Source organism: Heterodontus francisci, chromosome 3, assembly GCF_036365525.1.
Source record: "Heterodontus francisci isolate sHetFra1 chromosome 3, sHetFra1.hap1, whole genome shotgun sequence".
NCBI lineage: Eukaryota > Metazoa > Chordata > Chondrichthyes > Heterodontiformes > Heterodontidae > Heterodontus > Heterodontus francisci.
In genome coordinates this window covers 202,271,303-202,286,469 of record NC_090373.1, presented here as the reverse complement: position 1 = coordinate 202,286,469, position 15,167 = coordinate 202,271,303, and the positions used below count along the sequence as shown (strand labels likewise).

The window sequence follows — 15,167 nt, the reverse complement described above, 5'->3', positions numbered from 1 at the left end:
ACACATGGAGTAAGCTGAAGAACCCATCCCAGTTCATGTAACAGGGTGATTTACATGGTTTGGGGTGGTTAGATCACACCTATGAGAGCACATTCACCCCAATCTACTTTAGGATGTTGCAGTAGAGTGATGCTGCTCCTTGATTTGGGAAGATACTGGCCTATAGAACAGCGTCAGTGGAACTTACACCAGCTGTTAGCTGGGAACAGTTCCATTGAGACTGTATTAAGATGAAGTAGGTAGACTTCACAAGTTAGCCTGGGAACTCCACCAGACTTAGTCCCTTGATGTAATGGTGCATTGGTAGAATTCTTGCTTGCTTCCTACCCTCCAGAATTTAAAATCGTACTTTACAGAGCATGGAATATTGGCTGGACTGGGCTGAACCCCAGATTACAGTCTCCATTCGGCGATCTGCCTAACTTCCACTCTGGACCTATATTGGAATGTCAGAACCTTGGTCTTAAGCTTGTTTCCATTTTGGATTCTAAGCCAATTAGGTTAATTTACAAGAGATACAACACCCCAAAAGTTCCTTTCATAAGATACGAGTGTGAATAATTAGCCATTTGCTTGAAAGAAAGATCTTCACCTTGAATTGTCAGTTGCATTGTGGCCTGTGTGATGTATCCTTTTAAATGCTTCAGTGTTACGTAATTTTTCAAACATGCTCAGGAGTCTCATAGAATGTGCGGATTATTCTATATTTGCCACCCCTAAATACCACTGCAAATTAATTTGGTTACCAACAAAAGAATCACAAGTGTAATTTCCAATAACATTTTTTAATATAGGTGGTGTGATGACAGAGCATGGCTTTTTTGACAACTGATAAAGGCATATTGTTGATGGACAAAGAGGCAATTTTACTCTGGATCTACCTATGCTACGGAAGATTGAGAAATGTGTAATGTTGACATTGAGTGACAAAATAAAATTTCCATTTCCCAACACTGAAATACTTTGCTACAAATTTAAAAAAAGTCATGATATTATAGTACCTTATAACAGACAAGGAGTCAGTTTTGGCTCATCGTGTTTGTGCTGCCTCTTTCAAAAAACTATCCACTTCGTCCCTCACCGCTGCTCTTTCTCCGTAGCCTGGCAGATTCTTCCTTTTCAAGTATATATCTGATTCCCTTTTGGAAAACAATGACTGAAAATGCTTCTACTACCCTTTCACACAGTGCATTCTAGATCAATACAACTTATTGCCCCAAAAAAATCTTCTTCCCTATGGTTCTTTGCCAAGTACTATAGATCTGTGTTCTCGAATTATCAACTCCCTTGTTAGGGAACACAAAAGCAAAGTTCTGCAGATGCTGGAAATACTCAGCAAGTCTGGCAGGTTTCAAGCCTGTGACAGTGGCAACAGTTGAACTTTATTTATGCTATCAAAACCCTTTAAAAAATTTTGAACACCTTTTAAATCTCAATTAACCGCCTTTGCTGTAAGGAGAGCTATCCCACCTTCTGTATTGGGAACAGTAGAAAGGTGATAATGTTACAGGGGTTGTAATCCAGTGGCCTGGATGAGCGCTGTGAAGACATGAGTTCAAATCCCAACGGCAGATGGAGGAATTTAAATTCAATGAATTAAGTAAATTTGGAATTAAAAAATCTAGTCTTTTTAGTGATGACAATGAAACTACTGGATTTTTGTAAAAACCCATCCTTCCTGGTCATTGATGTCCTTTAGCAAAGGAAATATGCCGTCCATACTTAGTCTGGCCTACATGTGACACCAGACTCACGGCAGTGTGGTTGACTTTTAACTGCCTTCTGAAATGGCCCAGTCGGCCCTGCAAAGTCCTCCTCACTAACATCTGGGCACTTGTGCCTAAATTGGGAGCGCTGTTCCCACAGACAAGTCAGACAATAGCTTGACATATTCATAATCACAGCAAATTTCCCAGACTCCTCCATCACCAAGCCCCCAGGCAGCGCAGACCCACCAGAGGTAGCGACACAGTGGCATACAGTCAGGAAAGACTGGCCCTGCGTTTCCTTAATATTGTCTCTGGACCCCATGAATTCTCATGGCATCAAGTCAAACATGGGCAAGGAAACTGAGTGTGAAGAAGGGAGTTTGGTAGGTGAATGAACTTTCAGGGTTAATCTCGCAAGACTAGTTTTTGTTTTGTTTACATCAAGCAATTAATTGAAATTCCTGTTTCAGTTAAGAGGTAAGTTAGGTTTCTTGCAGTTTCAAACAAGGGTATACTAACACGTCTGAAAGTAGCTGTAGCTAGTTAATTAGGTAGCTCGCTTAAACTGATTTCTGAGCTTTAGCAGAGCTCTAGAAGAGCTGACACAGCATTGTTTTCGGAGTATAAATTGAGGGGCCTCTCTGCTTCATGTCTGCACTGACTGCTGCTGGAGGGCACAGAGTGTGAAGAAGGGAGTTTAGTAATTGAGGAAGGAGGGGAACTGCAAGAAGAAAATAAATTTGAGTGCACAGAGTATAAAGTGGGAGTTTGGTGCATGATGGAGCTGCTCCTTCCTTCCTTCCGTCCATCCGGCTCACCAGCCGTCGTACGTCCTGGTATGTGGGAGGTCATGGATGCACCAGGTATCCTAGACGAATACATCTGCAGGACGTGTCAACACCTGAAGAAGCTTGAGCTCTGGGTTTCGGAAATCGAGCGCCAGCTGATATCACTTGTGCATTCATGACGCAGAGGACTATGTGGATAGCATGTTTAGGGAGGCGGTCACACCGAAGGTTAGGAGTATGCAGGCAGAGAGGGAATGGGTGTCCACCAGGCAAGCAGTGCAGGAATCCCCTGAGTCTATCTTGCTTGCTCATTGGTTTTCTATTTTGGATACTGGTGAGAGCAATGGTTCCTCAGGGGAGTGCAGCCAGAGAAAAGTCCGTGGCAGCACTGGTGGCTCAATTGCACAGGAGGGGAGGAAGAAGAGCAGTAGTGATAGGGGATTCGATAGTCAGGGTTTCAGACAGGCGTTTCTGCGGCAGTAAACGTGACTTCAGAATGATGTGTTGCCTCCCTGGTGCCAGGGTCAAGGATGTCACAGAGCGGCTGCAGGACATCCTTCTGGGGGAGGGTGAACAGCAGAGTTCATGGTCTACATTGGTACCAAGGACATAGGTAGGAGGAGGGATGAGGTCCTGAAAGCAGATTGTAGGAAGTTAGGAAATTAAAAAGCAGGGCCTCCAAAGCAGTAATGTCAGGCTTACTCCCAGTGCCATGTGCTAGTGAGCATAAGAATAGGAGGATTGATCTATTCAACAGTGGCTGGAAAATTGGTGTAGGAGGGAGGGCATCAGATTCCTGAGGCATTGGGACTGGTTCTGGCGCAGGTAGGACCTGTACAAGATGGACTGGCTACACCGTAACAGGTCAGGACTAACGTCCCCGCAGGAAGATTTGCTAGTGCTGTTGGGGAGGGTTTAAACTAGCTTGTCGGGGGATGGGAACCTGAGTGGTAGATCAAATTGGAAGGAAGTAAAGCTGGTAACAGGAGGTAGAAAAATAGCAAGTGACATTAGAAGGCAGGTGAAACAAAGGCAAGCATCAACTAGGCTTACAATGCAGAATGTCAAGAAGACAAGGTTAAGGCCACTCTGCCTGAATGCATGCAGCATTCGCAACAAGGTAGATGACTTAAAGGCCCAAATAGAGGTAAATGGGTATGATCTAATTGCCAAAACAGAAACGTGGCTGTAGGGTGACGAAGACTGGGAACGGAATATTCAAGGATATTCGACATTTTGGAAGGACCAATAAAAAAGAAAAGGAGGTCTTGTTACGCTGATAAGGAATGGGATCAGTACATTAGCAAGGGAGGATTTTAGATCGGAAAAACAAAATGTGGAATCTGTTTGGGTGGAGCTAAGAAACTGCAAGTGGCAGCAAACATTGGTAGGAGTTGTTTATAGACCACCAAACAGCAGTGGTAGTGTGCGGCATGGTATTAATTGGGAGATTAGAGAAGCATGTAGCATGGGTAATACAGTAATCATGGGTGACTTCAATCTGCATATAGACTGGGTAAACCTAATGAGCACTAATGCTATGGAGGACAAATTTCTGGAGTGTGTTAGGGATGGTTTTCTCGAGCAGTATGTTGAGGAACCGACTAGCGAACAGGCTATTTTAGATCTAATATTATGTAACGCGAAAGGGATAATTGATAATCTTCTTGTGAAAGAAGCTTTAGGGATGAGTGACCATAATATGTAGGAATTTTACATGATGTTTGAAAGTGAGGTGGTTCAATTTGAAGCCAGCTGTTAAATTTGAACAAAGAAAATTATGAAGGTATGAGGGGCAAATTGGCTGAGGTGGATTCAGAAAATACATTAAAAGGTATGACAGTACATATTCAATGGACAGTTTTCAAAGAATTATTACATAGTTTACAGCAACTATCAGTCAAGGCAAAAAACCCCAAAAGTAAAGGCAGTCAATCGTGGCTAACAAAGGAAGTTAAGGATTGTATAAGATTAAAAGTAAAGGCCTAGAATGTTGCTAGAAATAGTAGTAAACCTGAGGACTTGGAGGATTTTAGAATACAACAAAGGAGGGCGAAGAAACTGATAAAGAAAGGGAGAAAAGAATATGAATGTAAGCTAGAAAAAAGTATAAAAACAGACTGTCAAAGCTTCTATAGGTACGTAAAAAGGAAACATTTGGCTCAGACAAATGTGGGTCCATTACAGGCAGAGTCAGGAGAATTTATACTGGGGAATAGAAAAATAGCAGAGAAGCTAAATGATTACTTTGTGCCTGTCTTCACTGAGGAAGATACAAGAAATTTTCCAGAATTAGAGATCCAAGGGATTAGGGGGAAATGAGGAATCGAAGGAAATTAGTATTAGTAAGAAGATTGTATTGGAGAAATTAATAGGGCTGAAGGTTGATAAGTCCCCAGGACCTGATATTCTACATCCCAGAGTATTGAAAGAGGTAACTATGGAGATAGTGGATGCATTGGTGATCACTTTCCAAAATTCTATAGATTCTAGAGCGATTCCTGCAGATTGGAAGGTCACAAATGTCACCCCACTATTTAAGAGGGGAGGGAGAGAGAAAACAGGGAATTACAGACCTGTTAGCCTTACAACAGTCGTAGGAAAAATGCAAGAATCCATTCGAAAGAATGTGATAAATGGACACTTGAATAATAATGATCTGATTGGGCATAGTCAACATGGATTTATGAATGGGAAACCATGTTTGACGCACCCGTTGGAGCTTTTTTGAGGTGAGGCAGCACAGTGGCGCAGTGGTTAGCACCGCAGCCTCACAGCTCAAGCGACCCGGGTTCAATTCTGGGTACTGCCTATGCGGAGTTTACAAGTTCTCCCTGTGACTGCGTGGGTTTTCGCCAGATGCTCCAGTTTCCTCTCACAGCCAAAGACTTGCAGGTTGATAGGTAAATTGGCCATTATAAATTGCCCCTAGTATAGGTAGGTGGTAGGGGAAGGTGGGGATGTAGTAGGAATATGGGATTAATGTAGGATTAGTATAAATGGGTGGTTGATGGTCGGCACAGACTCGGTGGGCCGAAGGGCCTGTTTCAGTGCTGTATCTCTAAAGAAAATAAATAAACAAACAGAATTGATAAAGGGGAGTTGGTGGACGTAGTATACTTGGATTTTCAGAAGGCTTTTGATAAAGTCCCCAACAGGAGGTTGGTTAGCAAACCTCAATTTATATACTGGCATGGATTAAGGATTGGTTAACAGGCAGAAAACAGAGAGTAGAAATAAATGGGTCATTATCACTTTGGCAGGCTGTGACAAGTGGGGTACTGCAGGGATCAGTGCTTGGGCCCCAGATGTTCATAGTATACATCAACGATTTGGACCAAATGTCGTATTTCTAAGTTTGGTGATGACACAAAACTAGGTGGGAATGTGTGTTGTGAGGAAGATGCAGAGCGGCTTCAAGGGGATTTGGACAGACTTAGTGAGTGGGCAAGAACTTGTCAGATGGAATATAATGTAGAAAAATGTGAAGTTATCCACTTTGGTAGGAGGAATAGATGTGCAGAGTATTTCTTAAATGGTAAGAGATTAGAAAGTGTAAATGTACAAAGGGACCTTGGTGTCCTTGTCAATAAAGTCACTGAAAGCTAATGTACAGGTGCAGCAAGCAATTAAGAAGACTAAGGATATGCTAGCCTTTATCATAAGAGGATTTAGTACAGGAGTAGTGAAATCTTGCTTCAATTGTATAGAGCCTTGGTTCGACTGCACTTGGAGTACTGTGTGCAGTTGTGGTCCCCTTACCTTAGGAAGGATATTATTGCCACAGAGGGAGTGGAACGAAAATTCACGAGTCTTGTTCCCGGGATGGCGGGACTGTCCTATGAAGAGAGATTGGGGAAATAGGGCCTGTATTCTCTACAGTTTCGGATAATGATCTCATTGAAACCTGCAAAATACCTAATGGGATAGAAGAGTAAGAGGCGACTTGCTTGAAACATATAAGATCCTGAGGGGTCTTGACAGGATGGATGTGGAAAGGATGTTTCCCCTTGTGAGAGAATCTAGGAGTCACTGTTTAAAAATAAGGTGTCGCCCATTTAAGACAGACATGAGGAGAAATTTTTTCTCTCAGAGGGTCGTGAGTCTTTGGAATTCTCTTTATCAAAAGGTGGTGGAAACAGAGTCTTTGAATATTTTTAAGGCAGAGGTAGATAGATTCTTGATAAGCAGGGGTGTGGAAGGTTATTGGGGATCGGTGGAAATGTGGAGTAATCAGTTCAGCCATGAACATATTGAATGGCGGAGCAGGCTTGAAGGCCCGAGTGGCCTATTCCTGCTCCTAGTTCGTCTGTTCGTACAGACAGGGTAGATGCAGGTAAGATATTTCCCCTGGTTGGGGAGTTAGAACCAGGGGACACAAGTTTAAAATAAGGGGGAAGCCACTTAGCTCGGAGTTGAGGAGAAATTTCTTTACTCAGAGGGTTGTGAATCTTTGGAATTCTCTAACCCAGAGGGCTGTGGAAGCTCAGTCATTGAGTATGTTTAAAGCAGAGATTGACAGATTTCTAAACACAAATGACATAAAGGGATATGGGGATAGTGTGGGAAAAAGGCATTGAAGTGGATGGTCAGCCATGATCGTATTGAATGGCGGGGCAGGCTTGATGGGCTGAATGACCTACTCCTGCTCCTATTTTTCTATGAAACCTCATGTTAATGACCACCTATTGTGCTCCCTCAACTGATGAATCAGTATTCCTCAAGATTGAACATCACTTAGAAGAACCATTGAAGGTGGCAAGAACACATAACGTACTCTGAGTGGAAGACTTCATTGACCCTCATATGAGTCCCTCGGTAACATCATGACTGTGAGGAGGATAGTGATAGACTTCAAGAGGACATAGACTTGGAGCTGGAATGGGTGGACATATGACAGAAGAAATTTAATGCATAGAAGTGTGAAGTGATACATTTTGGTAGGGCGAATGAGGTAAAGCAATATAAAATAAAGGATACTATTCAAAGGAGCAGAGGGACCAAGGGGTATATCTTCACAAATCATTGAAGGTGGCAGGTTAGATTTAGAAAATGGTTAATAAAGCATATGGTCTTTTTAAATAGAGGCATAGAGTGCAAAAGTAAGGAAGTTATGTGAATCTTTATAACACACTGTTTTGGCCTCAACTGGAGTATTATATCCAATTTTGGGCACTGCACTTTAGGAAGGAATTGAAGGCATTGCAAAGGGTGCAGAAAAGAATTATAAGAATACTTCCAAGGATGAGGGACTTGAGTTATGTGGATAGATTGGAGAAGCTGGAGCTGTTCTTCTTCTTGAGGGTTGATAGAGGTAGTAAAATCATGAGGGATCTGGACAGAATAGCTTGGGTGAAACTTCCAGTAGGCAGAAGGGTCGAGAACTGGGGGGCACCAATTTAAAGAGAATGGCAAAAGAACCAAAGATGACATGAGGAAAAAAACATTATACGCAGCGAGTATTTAGGATCTGGAATGCAGTGCCTGAGAGCTTGGTGGTGGTGACCGATTCAGTTGTGGCTTTCAAAGTGAATTGGATAATTATCTGAAGAAAAAATTTGCAAGGCTTATGGGCGAAGGACAAGGTAGTGGTCCTAGCTGAGTTACTCTTGCAGAGAACCGGCATAGACATGATGAGCCAAATGACCTCCTTCTGTGAAGGAACCATTCTATGATTCTGTATGAGAGATAGATTAGGGAGTTCTGGATGAGATTTGGCTGGGAGAAAAGCAGCTGAATAGATTGGCTCTGCCTTATTAACATTAAGGTGTTAGAGGTGAGGGTTGAGTGGCCAGTGAGAACAGGTTTAAGGAGATGGCTGATAATGGAGAAATGAATTCAGGCGCAGTCTGTCCCTCCAACGATGATTCTGAAACATTGTGTGATTTTTGCAGAAGAGAAAGGCCTGATATCACTTAATGTAGTTCATGCTAGATATGGCAACAGATGACTCAATCAGTTGTGCACCAGATAGAATCATAGAATCATGGAAATTTATGGCACAGAAGGTCATTTGGCCCTTTCTGTGGCAGCCGTAAATGTGTTATCCAGCTTAATCCCACTTTCCAACTCATGATACAGTTTTGTAGGTTACGACACTTCAAGTTCATATCCAAGTATTTTCAGTGTGATCAGGGTTTCTGCCTCGACCACTCTTTCAATCAGTGAATTCCAGATCTTCACCACCCTTTGGTGAAACTTCTGCTGCTCAATTCCCCTCTAATCCTCTACCAATTACTTCAAATCTGTGTCCCTGGTTCTTGACCTTTTTGTTAAGGGAGATAGATTTTTCCTATCCACTCTGTCTAGGCCCTCATTATTTTATATACTTCAATTAAATCCCCCCTCAGGCATCGTTCCAAGCAAAACAACCCGAGTTTATCCAATCTTTCCTCCTAACTAAAATTCAGTCATGGCAACCTTCTTGTAAATCTCCTCTGTACCTTCTCTTCTCTGGTGTGATCATGTCCTTCTTGTGATGTGACCAGAAGAGTACTCTAGCTGTGGCTTAACCTAGCTCTTTTTAATTCTATGCTTCGGCTAAGAAAGGGAGGTATCCATATACCTTCTTAACTGCCTTACCTACCTGTTTTTCTACCTTCAAGGATCAGTGGACATGCACTCCAAGGTCCTGCTGTCCCTCCTCAGTATCCCACCATTTTTTGTGTATTCCCTTGTCTTGTTTACCCTTCCCAAATACATTATCTCACACTTTCCCGGATTGAATTCCATTTGTCACTTTTCTGCCCACCTGATCTGTCCATTGATAACTTCCTGTTGTTACGACCAGGTGAGAAACGTGTCTAGGGTTCCCTCCCAGCCTTCATCTGGTCTTAGCGTAACAGGGTTTTATTTTCAACACACTGTGTTTTTAGCCCCCCCTTGGTGAATCCTTGTTCACCACTTTCCAATTATAAGGCAAAGAAACCAGCACAAACAGGTTTTCTTAGGTTTAAGGAAGAAAAGTTGAAACTTATTATTATTAAACTCTAATTCGGTTAATGCCTTCGGATATACGACGCGAGCATGTTAGCATGCATATGTGACACACACGTGCGGTTAGAGACAGAAAAGAGCAGAAGAAAAATAAAGTGGAAAAGTTTGAGGCAATATCTGAAGAGGGTTCTTGTTACGGTTCTTCGACTTCACTGTCGAGTCCTTGATTGTAGGTAGACCTTGCTTTTTGTTGGGGCCCAGTATTCTTAAACCTTATTCACTGTAGGAGACTTTTCTCTCTTGGGGTTCATGTGTCTTCATTGGATTTGGAGTTCCCTGAGAAAGAGATGGAGAGCCAAACAGTTGAGGCTGTGGCGAGCCAGCCAGGAGAGGTCTTTTCAGTCCAGGAGCAAACAGACACACTGAGTTCAAAGTGTTTGTGCAATTCAGAAATACCAAGGTTGCCAAGCAGGTTAGCCATGTGATTAACTGGTCTGACCACATCTGTTTGTAGATTCTCTGGTCTTAGCTGACTCTGGAATGTCTCTTCTTACACACAATACCTGGTGCTCAAAGTCCATTGTGGGTTAAATTGGAGCAGTGAATCGCCTCTTTGTCCTTCCAAGCACTGACTGTTCGTATGTGAAAATCCTTTTCCAACCAAGGGTCTGGTGATTTATTTTTAAACACGTCCTTTCTTCACTTCAGCAGCAGTTTGAAATTTAATGTTGATATGGCAAAATTAATATGCCTCATTCTTGGTAGGTGGGGGGTCTAGCATGACATAGTCTACAGCTTTCTTCCTCACTGGGCAGCACAGTTGCGCAGTGGTTAGCAATGCAGCCTCACAGTTCCAGCGACCCGGGTTTGATTCTAGGTACTGCCTGTGTGGAGTTTGCAAGTTCTCCCTGTGACTGCGTGGATTTTCGCCGCGTTCCTCCCACAGCCAAAGACTTGCAGGTTGTTAGGTAAATTGGCCATTATAAATTGCCCCTAGTGTTGGTAGGTGGTAGGGAATATGGGATTACTGTAGTGTTAGTATAAATGGGTGGTTGTTGGTCGGCACAGACTCGGTGGGCTGAAGGGCCTGTTTCAGTGCTGCATCTCTATGACTATCAATGGCCAATTTTTGTATCATCTGCAAACTTCTTAATCACGCCTCCCATGAAAAGCAAGGAATCTCCTCCTGAACCCTGTGGAACCCCACTGAAGCAGCTTTCTAGTCACAAAAACACCGATCACCCATTACCCTTTGCCTCCTGCTATTGAACCAATTGTGGATCCAACTTGCCACTTGCCCTTGGATTCCATGGGCTTTTATGTCTAGGATTGATGGATTTTTGTTAACCCAGGCAATGAAGAGATATGAAGCAAAGGTGAGTATATGGAGCTAGGTCACAAAGTAATCATGATCTCACTGAATGGTGAAACAGGCTCGAGGGGTTAAATGGCCTACTTCAGTTCCTATGTTCCTAATAAAGTGAGAAAAAAGGAGATAGAAATAATGGGCTTGGGTCTGGAGCAACAGCCAAAACGCACAGGTGAATGGAAATAAAGAAAATTCAGGTTTCGTAGGCATGACAAAGATTGGAGAAACATATCCTGGTTTTAATCAGAGAATAGAGAAATATTGGTATGAGGGAGTACAAAGTGAAAGTCAGAGGTTCTATGGTGGTATAAAATTGATTTGGAGATGCAGAGAGGGACCGTGTTTGATCTTCTAGAAGATCTTCTTCTGGGCTGTTGCTGGTAAGGTGACTTAACGGCTCGTAAGACAATGCCAAGGCGGGCTGTCGCAAGAGTTTTTTTTATTTGCAAGTTTAAAATTCTGTGTTTTTAAAAGACTGAGAAAAGTATTTTTTGCGATCATTGAATGCTGAAACTTGCTGTTTGAACTGAGTGGGACATACTCCAATGTTCACAAAAATTATTTTTCTCAGTCTTTTAAAAACACACAGACTGCAAGACCCCTGTTCCAAACAACAGAAAGGGAAATGACAGGTCACATGACTTGATTGGTAGCATTTCAGTTTAATTTTTTGCGTTGTGGAGACCAGTAAGCTGGGCAGGCAGGAGGCAGAACAAACTGGCTGGAACCTCCTTTTTTGCAGACCAGATACAAAACCTCTCCCTGAATAAGGAGGCCTGCCTCTCTTGTAAAAAGAAATTCTACATTTGAGATGGTGGTTGTGGTCTGCCTGGAGAGACAAAAAAGACCCCTGGAGAGGAAAAGACCCAGGAAAAAGGAGTTGCTGCTGTCTGTGGAGGAAGCCCTGTATTTTAAAAGGCAGCAGATTCCTATTGCTACCAGTCTGTGAAAAATCTCTGCTTCAGGAGTGATTCCCGTTGCCTCCTATGTTTTGGGAGATCCTGAAAATTCAAGCAAGCTTCTATTGCTGGACTGCTATTTGAAAACCGAAGTAGACCTGTTGCCACACCTTTTGCTGAAATATTTGAGACGCCTACTGCAGACAAATTGCCTTGATGGCCTACCCATTACAGACTGTTAATCAACCTCGCCTGAAGAGATTTCGAGTGGCATCTGACTTTTCGACTCTGGGATATCTCACAGACCTGGAAATATCCTACCAGAATGTGACAACCTAATTATTTTTGTTACGACCGAGGCAGGAACAATGCACTGTCAATTCAGTCCCATCTCTCCACAGGTCGCAGCATATTATTAAATTTTTCCCAACCATCCAGAAAACAGCCAAAGTAAACCCTCCAGTAACCCCCAGAATAAAACAGACCAAACAAGGTATCGTTGGACAACAACAAATTAACTATTTATGAAAACTAAATCTTGAACACTATTAAGATAAACATATGTCGAAAGACCTTATAATTTCTTATTTTAACCTAACTCCCCAATTCACACACATACACTCAAAAATCACAGTGAACTAGTTTCTTTTAAAAATAATGTTTTAAAAATTAGCTTTTTCTTAAGAATAAATAAATAGCTGACATATTAGTCTTTTTGGGTTACGTTCCTGATGGGTAAGGTATTCCAATGTGAAAATAATCAAATGCCACACGAAGTCTCCATGCGGATTTGATGAAATAGTCTCTTAGTCTCTGCTAGAGCAGGCATCAAACATTTCTTTAAATGATGAGTGCAGCAATAGATCAACTTGAATTTTGAAACCGACAGTCTCTGAGTCGAAAGTTTACTTCAGCAATGCAAACGATCTTTTTCAAAGGATTTTTGTTCCTTAGGTAATTAGTTGGCCTGTAGCTCTTTGTAGAATTTTTGCTGACAGAAATAGACAGCTCTTTTCTTCAGTAGCATGCTTCGCTGGTGAATCTCTCAAAACTGGTTTCAGCTGTTTTTTACATGGTTAAATTGTTACAGTACACCATGTGACCCCTCTCTCCTGTGGCCCAGGTAATAAATGCAGCCTCAGAAATCCAGAAGCTTCTCCCTTGGTCTTAAAGGTGCACTGTTTTAATCAGTCTTAAAGGCCCACTGTTTTAATCCGAGGGGGAAAATAAATACAGTTCCGTGACATTATTCCTAAGAAACAGTTGTAATCCAAAACATCCTTTTAAAACCGTTACCCATTTGTTTTTGAATATAGGTGTGTGTCTGTGCATGAGGGTGAGGAAGAATAATTTTCAAAAGAATCTTTTCACATATGGAGTTATGTCATTATTTTATTAATAAATAGTTATATTCATTTAGTAGTACAGAACTGGAGTATTTCTGAAAATAGAGACATGTCGTCGAAGCTTTTAGGCTTGCACTCATCAGGACAATCTGCAAGAATAACCAATGTAAGGGAAAACAACAACTTATACTGCATGAGAAGGGAGTGATGATGGGTTGGCAAGTGAACTCTGATTGATAAAGGTGTTGCCATGGAGAATGTACCAGTTTGCGGTGACTGACAGTTAACTGCCAAACTTTATTTGAAATTTAAACCAGGTATCTTGACACTGATTGGTCAAGGCATTGTCCTGAGGAATGAACCAGCGAATGGCTGTCACTTATTTTCTTCAGCTGAAACAGGCGCAATGTTTGTATTCTTCCTGTCTGCAAAGAACAGGGCCCTGTGTATTAATTTAGTTACCTTCCAGTACGCGCAAATACACCACACTGACAGCCCCACTGACAGTCTTAAATTAGTTGTCAGCATAACTCTTAGCACACTGGATTATTAGAAAATGCTGTCCAATCGTGGAATGACATCTAACGTTGGATACTGTATTTTGAATTTTGCAAGCATGCGCTGGTTGTATACGGCCCGTTGCGAACAGCAGAAGGGACATGTTCCTTGATATGATCCGTCAGTTTTTGGGATGTACGGCCTATATACCCAGTATCATGCAGATGACAAAACTCAGTGGGAGGGTGAGTTGTGAGGAGGATGCAGAGCGGCTTCAGGGTGATTTGGACAGGTTGAGTGAGTGGGCTAATGCATGGCAGATGCAGTATAATGTAGATAAATGTGAGCTTATCCACTTTGGTAGCAAATACAGGAAGGCAGATTATCATCTGAATGGCTATAAACTGTGAGAGGGGAATATGCGGTGAGACCTGGGTGTTCTCGTACACCAGTCGCTGAAAGTAAGCATGCAGGTGAAACAGGCGGTAAAAAAGGCAAATGGTATGTTGGCCTTCATAGCAAGAAGTACAGAAGCAGGGATGTCTTGATGCAATTATACAGGGCTTTGGTGAGGCCACACCTGGAATAGTGTGTGCAGTTTTGGTCTCCTTATCTGAGGAAGGATGTTCTTGCTATAGAGGGAGTGCAGCGAAGGTTTACCAGACTGATTCCTGGGATGGCGGGACTGACGTATGAGGAGAGATTGAGTAGGTTAGGATTATATTCGCTAGAGTTCAGAAGAGTGAGGGTAGATCTCATAGAAACCTATAAAATTCCAGCAGGACTTGACAGGAATGATGTTCCCAATGGTGGGGGAGTCCAGAACCAGGGGTCATAGTCTAAGGATACAGGGTAAACCATTCAGGACTGAGATGAGGAGAAATTTCTTCACCCAGAGAGTGGTGGGTCTGTGGAATTCGCTACCACAGAAAGCAGTTGAGGCCAAAACATTGCATGTTTTCAAGAAGTAGTTAGATATAGCTCTTGGGTCTAAAGGTGTCAAAGAGTATGGGGCGAAAGCAGTAACAGGTTGGATGATCAGCCTTTCTCGTATTGAATGGCCTACTCTTGCTCCTATTTTTCTATGTTTCTAAATGCATTTCAATACCAGTGTGATAGAAACATAGAAAATAGGAGCAAGAGTAGGCCATTTGGCCCTTCGACCCTGCTCCGCCATTCATTATGATCATGGCTGATCATCCAATCTCAGTACCCTGTTCCCGCTTTCTCCCCATATCCCTTGATCCCATTAGCCGTAAGAACTATATCTAACTCTTGAATATATTTAATGATTTGGCCTCAACTGCATTCTGTGGTAGAGAATTCCACAGGTTCATCACTTTCTGGGTGAAGAAATCCCTCCTCATCTCTGTCCGAAATGGCTTACCCCTTATCCTTCGACTGTGACCCCTGCTCCTGGACTCCCCCGCCATCGGGAACATCCTTCCTGCATCTAGTCTGTACAGTCCTGTTGGGATTTTGTAGGTTTCTATGAGATCCCCTCTCATTCTTCTAAACTGTAGCGAATACAAGCCTAATCGACCCAATCTGTCTTCATACCTCAGTCCTGCCATCCCAGGAATCAGTCTTGTGAATCTTCGCTGCACTCCCTCCAGTTCAAG

At 42.5% G+C, this 15,167-nt stretch overlaps 1 protein-coding gene across 1 annotated transcript in view; it reads left to right on the top strand.

The window, feature by feature from the left end:
• The window catches only part of LOC137367179 (dynein axonemal heavy chain 8-like), a 2,062,041-nt gene that overhangs the window by 100,105 nt on the left and 1,946,769 nt on the right, over positions 1 to 15,167 (top strand). The gene's annotated exons all lie outside the window — the stretch shown is intronic.